Source organism: Eulemur rufifrons, chromosome 10 (genome assembly GCF_041146395.1).
Source record: "Eulemur rufifrons isolate Redbay chromosome 10, OSU_ERuf_1, whole genome shotgun sequence".
NCBI classification, from domain to species: Eukaryota; Metazoa; Chordata; class Mammalia; order Primates; family Lemuridae; genus Eulemur; species Eulemur rufifrons.
Window position 1 is genome coordinate 27,298,144 of NC_090992.1, and position 6,708 is coordinate 27,304,851.

The window sequence follows — 6,708 nt, forward strand, 5'->3', positions numbered from 1 at the left end:
TAAACAGGCACCAGGTGATTGGATGTGACAGACATCATATCCAACACAAAAATCATTTCCAATCACCTGAGAGCTACACCCCCTTCACCTCATGTTCAAACTAGATAGAATCTAGAGCTTAACTCAGGCAGAATCTCTGCTCAAGTATATATTTTTTTTAGGTCACATATATTTCTAGCCAAATGTATCAGATGTCTAATGAGAAAGCACAGACAAACACTATTAGAAAGGGGAAAGCTATTGAAAATTTATTAACCAGTGGCCCGTAGGTAGTTCTTTTGTAATTTATTAGCCTAATTCAGACCTTGTAACTTCCTGAAAACCTATGTTCTTAGATAACATCGATCGAGGCTGGTCCTATTGCTGGAGAGAGGATGAATGCCGAATACACACCTTTTTAGGTAAAGTAAATCATCTCTGCATGGTAGAAAATAATCAAGCCACACTCTCTCCCTTGGTGAGTAATTCATACCCCTATCTTCAACTGTCTCAAAGATGTTCATAATGCTTCCTGCATGACAGTACTATCTTAGGTCAATGCTCTGGTTACCACCCAAAAATTTGGTGATGTAAAACAACGGTTGTATTATGCTCATGGGTTCTACGGGCCAGGAATTCAGTCACGGCACAGTGGATTCAACTTGTTTCTGCTCCATTATGGCTGGAAATTCAGCTGAGAAGACTGGAATGACTAGGGGTGACTGAAATCTTAGGGCCTAAAATCATCTGGAGGCTTCTTTGCTCAATGCCTTGTACCTGGGCTAGAATGACATGAATGGCTGGGGGCTCACGGGGCAATCCCCTCTCTCTATATGTGTGTGTATATATTTATGTGTGTGTGTGTGTGTGTGTGTGTGTGTACATAAACAGAGACTCAGAGGCTCAGAGCTCTCCAAGTGGCACCTCCAGCCATAGTTCATTTGGGTCATTTGGGTGTTGGTCTCAGGAAGCACTAGTAGGGGCAGGAGAAGTGTGGCAGGAAGGAAACAAAGCCAACTCAGGACGAATTACCAGCAGGTCTGTGCTGTGCTGTGCTATGGGTAACCAGGGCTCAATGTCATTGGCAGCTAAGTGATGCAGCGTAGAATATGTCCATTAGTTATCTCAGCTGAGATACAAGGTAGCTCAGCTATTTATCTACCAACTCTTCACAGTCACTGGTTGCGAGTTTCTTCGGGGGCTGGAGTGATAACTCCCTGACACTTTCCGAAGGTTCCCATTGCCAGAGGAAGCCTCCAAGAAAAAGCAAGTGCTTGAAGTTGGAAGCTGTGGGCTTGGCATGCATAGCAGTGTTGAGAGCTGAGCAGATGTGTTGGGGCACCAACAGGGTCTGCTACAGGACTTTCACCATACCTTAATTTTAGTACCAATCATCTAGACATGGAATTCAGGTAAGTTGGTGTAGCTTCTCCCCTAAACTATGAATTTCTTGAGGGCACAATTCCTGTGTCTTTTTCTTTTTACCTGTGAACTTTTTATTGGTATAAGGACACTCTGGTCCTACTGCCTCAATGCCTCAGAACTTTGGTGTCATTGGTCTCAGACACCACTTTGCCGTCCACTATCCTGCGAGTCATGGTCCTTTGGATGGTTTGCATGGAGTTGCTGCTGTCCAGGGCATCACCAAGATTGAAGTCTTCCCCGTCTTCCAGCAGGTGGCGGTAGGTGGCAATCTCAGCCTCCAGCTTGACCTTGATGTTCAGCAGGGCCTCGTACTCCTGGGCCTGGCGCTGCCCCTCTGTCCGGGTCTGTGCCAGCTCCAACTCCAGGTGCAGCATGACCCTGTTGAGCTGCTCCATCTGCATGGCGTAGCGGGCCTCCACCTCCCTCAGTCTGTTCCCTAAGTTGCCCTTCACATTTCTCATGGAGTCCGGGTGGATCTCCAAGGACTGGACTGTACGTCTCAGCTCTGTGAGTGTCATCTCAGCAGTGTCGACCTCGGTGGACTGTGAGGTGACCACTGTGGTTCTCTCCTCAATCTGCTGCGACCAGTACTTGTCCAGCTCCTCTCGGTTCTTCCGTGCCAGCTCGTCATACTGGGCCCAGATGGCTGCCATGATCTTGCTGAGGTCCTGGGATTTGGGAGTGTCTACCTCCACGGTCAACCCAGAGCTGGCAATCTGGGCTTGTAGGCCTTTTACTTCCTCCTCCTGGTTCTGCTTCATGAAGACCAGCTCTTCCTTGAGAGCCTCGATCTCTGTCTCCAGCTGCAGCTGAGTGATACTGGTGTCATCAGTGACCTTGCGGAGCCCATGGATGTCGCTCTCCACAGACTGGCGCATGGCCAGCTCTGTCTCATACTTGACTCTAAAGTCAGCAGCAGCAAGACGGGCATTGTCAATCTGCAGAACGATGCGGGCATTGTCCACAGAATTTGCAAAGATCTGAGCCCTCAGGTCCTCGATGATTTTGAAGTAATGCACCCAGTCTCTGACCTGGGGCCCCTCCTTCTCCAGGTGTTCCCGGATTTTGCTTTCCAGCCTCCGATTATCGATCTCCAGGCTCGTCACTCTGTCCAGGCAGGAGGCCAGGTGGTCGTTGAGCTCTTACTTGATCTCCTTCTTGGTCTGGATGCCCCCCATTCCTGCCAGACCCCCGGCCGTCCCCACGGCCAGGCCCCCGGACCCCCAGCCGCTCCACATGCTGGTGGAGCAGGACACGGAGATCCAGGAGCCCGAGCCCCCGGCGCCTGCATAGACTCTGGCTGCACTGCTGATGGGCCGGATGCTATGGCTGGGCACCTGGACGGAGCCCAGGGACAGAGAGTTAGTGGAGAAGGTGGTGGAGCGAGTGGTGAAACTCATGGTGTCCAAGGAAGAAAGCGAGAGGACATGATTCAAGGGTCGGTGGGGCCCCTGTGTCTTTTTCATCTTTGAATCTTTACCATCTAGACTGGAACCATGCATATAGGAAGTCCCCCCAAATTACAGATGATAGAATAAAATAAAAAATGCATTCATATCTTTAGTTCAAATCTCTCTCAAGAAATTTCCCATAAATTCTTACTGTCTAAATTTTTACCACCTTGGACACTTCAAAGCTTGTGTATATATAGCCCGTCTGTTTTTCATACCATGCTGCAAAACCTTAACGCTGCTTCCCTTCCCATATTTACTCTCTCCATATATGGTTCTATCATTTACTAGTCACCACGGTAGAAACTCTTGATCCATCTTTGACCTCTTTGTCCCCTAGAACCTCCCACATGCATATTTGGCTATGTATGTTTTGGGAAGTTCATTCTATTCCCCCTTTCACCATTTCTGTTACTGCCTCTAGATCCAATGCATATCATCTCTTGCTAGACTATTGCTAAAATTATCTGACTGGTCTTATTGCCTCAAATGACTCCTGAAAATCAAATGTGTGATAAGCATTCCCCAACTTAAAACCTTTCAGCTGTTTCAATATAAGATGAAAATAAATCTCTTTAGATTTCAATGTATAAAAAGACAACTAGGATTTCAAATTTATACTCCTTCCCATTTATAAAACCCACTTTCTTGGTCCAAACATTTTACAAAGCCTCGAGACCCTGAAACTCACCCACCATATTTGGGTCTTCTTCTCATGCTAGTCTCTTTTTCTGGAATATCTCTCTGTGGGAGACTCTATCTGGCAAATGTTCAACTATTCTGCAAAGTCCAGTAGAGGCCACTTTCTATATGAGAACGTCCTCCACCCCCACCACTAATCTAGTTAACTAATGACCCCAGCCCTAGTCAAAAGTACCCTATTTCCTCAATTACAGGACACCCTGAATTATATGATGCATCCCTGATTTATCACAACATTGTGACAGAAACATTAAATGTGAAAAAATATATACCTTAGAATGTTGGAAATACAGTCACTGCTTCCTCTTCTGTGTTCCCAGAATACTTTTATGACTGGCCGTACCTCCCACTAGAAAAGTCTTCTTCATGCTCCGAGAAGTCCAGACTTCTAAATGAAATGTCTTGAAATGTCTCTCCATACATTCACTATCACAGAATATTCTGGGTTAATAGTAAACACATACACAGCACATCCCTGGATTTACTGAGAACAAAGAAGGATTGTGGGTAAGCACTTGAAACCAGTCTGCAATTAAGACACAAATCAACTTGTTGGCTAGGGATTTCCAAGAAGCGGGCAGTCCAGGAAGACCCCTGAGAGAAAAGAACCCCGAGGAAGCATCGGGTAGAATGATGCAGACTGACAGCGGGTCCTCCATCTGAGAGTCTGGGCTTTCACCAAACTCCAACCTAGCCCTGGTTCTACCACTCAATTTTGCCACCTTGTGAAGCAAGAACTACAGTATAAATGAAAAAACTGGAGCACCAGCAATCCAGCAACTGTGACCACAATCCAGTAGTGGTCATAAAAAGGGGTAAAACTTTTCCTATTAGCGAAGAGGGACAAAAGTAGCTATTAGTGACCTGGAGAAATTAGAATGTTGCCAGGGGATGGTCTTTGGTGGCCGTGGGGGTCCACGAAACAACGGAAGCTGACAGTGGTGTAGACAGGGGAGGGACAGGAAAGGGTAAGAAGCTGAACAAATGATGATCAACAGGAAAAAAAATGTCAAAAGTGGAGCACCTCGTTCATTCTCCCCCTCTCTCCCTCTCGCTCCCCTTCCCTCTCTCTTCGCCCTCAAAGAAAAACCACTGTCACTCACTGGGTCAAATTCTGAGTCTCCATTCTTGTGGCACTCCTGACAATGAGCAAAAACCAGAATCCAGAGAGGTTCGGACAAAGAAGGAATGGGGACGAGAAAGGAGACAGGAAGAGACAAGGAGGATAAAGAAAAGCTTTTCAGGTGGTATCATGAACATTTTGGGAGACTGGAAGTTGAAAATAGGATAGAGAAGAGAAGAACATTTTAGGCGGCACTTGCCAACCACATGGAGAACCCTGAGAGTGAGATCAAAGAGGAGAGAAGAATGTAAAAATGTTTTCCGTCATTTAGGCATACTCATACTCATGTATTTTTTTACATATAAAGTAAACAAATTATATTACAGTAAAGGTTAGAATTATCCTTACTTATGTATTTTATTTCAGATATTGTACTATTTTCGTTCTAAAATTTTCATTTGGTTCTTACTAATATTGTCTATTTATCTGCTACAATTTTCTATCTTCTCATGCATGAACGTTTTTTCTTTTACCTCATTAATGATAGTTATTTAAAGTCCTTGTCTGCTAATTTTGACATCTATAATATTTTTGGGTTGGCCCCTGTTGACTGTCATTTCTCTTGAGAATGGGTCACATTTTTCTATTCTTTGTATGTCAAGTCATTTTGAATTATACTCTGGGCATTGTAATGTTACATAGCAGAGACTGGGTTCTGGTACCTTCCTCCAAAAATTGTTGACATTTTTGGTTTATTTGTTTCAGGAGACAATGAACTTGGTTGGAACCCAATTTCAAATCGACCCTGTTGGGCAGCAGCTCAAATCTGCTTAGATTTTTTACTCCTTAGCTGAGCAGTCTGCAGTCTGACAGGCTACAGGTGTGGTCCAGGGGTCACCTAGAGATTTGGAAGAGTTTACCCAGAATGTGGAGCTCCTCTCTCTGGTTCTCTTCTTTCCAGGATCCCAGTCTCACTCCCTGATGACTGTGGCTGCCCCTAGCTCTGCCTTCTGGTTCTTTAGGCTAGAAAGGCGTAAGATTCAATCAATGTTCTAGATGCCACATGTGGCACCAATTTAGCCTATACTCGGGCTAAAAGCCATATTAATGGGAAACTTACCCTGTGCTAGGTGTCCTTTTTTCTAAGTTTCTATCACTGTCTGAAATCTGCCTACTTTTGTTTATTTCCCATATTCTTCAGGTAGTTGGTCTTCTAACATTGTTCCAGAGTTTATATTTGTTATCAGCAGTAGGGTAGATCCAGTAGGAGCTTACTTTACCACATTGAATTTAATAGGCTTTTGAATATTGGATTATGTTTCTTTGTGAAACCACACTCTGCCTAGTGCTCATAAACTGGGATATTTTTATCTAGCAGGCACCCAGACGCACCCTTCAATTTAGTGTAAGAACTTAAACTCAGATTAAAATTGAGGTTCAAAAATATTTCTTGAAATATATTAGGTTTTCTAATTCAGAATATAAACATAATCCCAATTAATGAATTTATTGATAGAATTTATTAAGAGAAAATGAAAGCCATAATGTGAATAGAATTCTAAGTGTCAGAAATTACGCTAGACACCCCTAGCAAAGTATTTTCTTATGTCACTATGCTCATGAACACAATAGCTCATTTTGTCAGTGTGGACATACTCTGCAAACTGCCTCTAGAGTTGATGTTTTTCTAATAGAATGACTCTTGGTTTTTTAATACTGAAATTCATCGGACTTGTATATCTCTCAATACAATGTTTTTCACTACTGGTTACATGTGAAAATTTTATATTTAAAGTCTTAAATACTCAATACAATATTTTTAACAAAACAATATATGAAGAAAACTCTCAAGTTACATTCTAAACACACATAATGAAACAAGTGTGCTGATTCTCATCAAAGAGAACATTGCTAGTGCAAAGAGGCATCAGAATATCTGCCACTGAACACAAACCTACTATTTGCCAACAACCACGTGGATAATCTGGTTATCAGAAAGCAATGTTCTTAGCATTTTACATCCTAAATGATAAACTGTTACTTATATATAGATATTTTTGTATTTAAATTATATTTTAGGAAATTAGT

At 43.3% G+C, this 6,708-nt stretch overlaps 1 pseudogene; it reads right to left on the reverse strand.

Annotated features, from left to right (window-relative positions):
• Window positions 1-1,497: 1,497 nt before the first annotated feature.
• LOC138393184 (keratin, type I cytoskeletal 18 pseudogene) lies at window positions 1,498-2,804 on the reverse strand (annotated as a pseudogene).
• Between the last annotated feature and the right edge of the window lie 3,904 nt (window positions 2,805-6,708).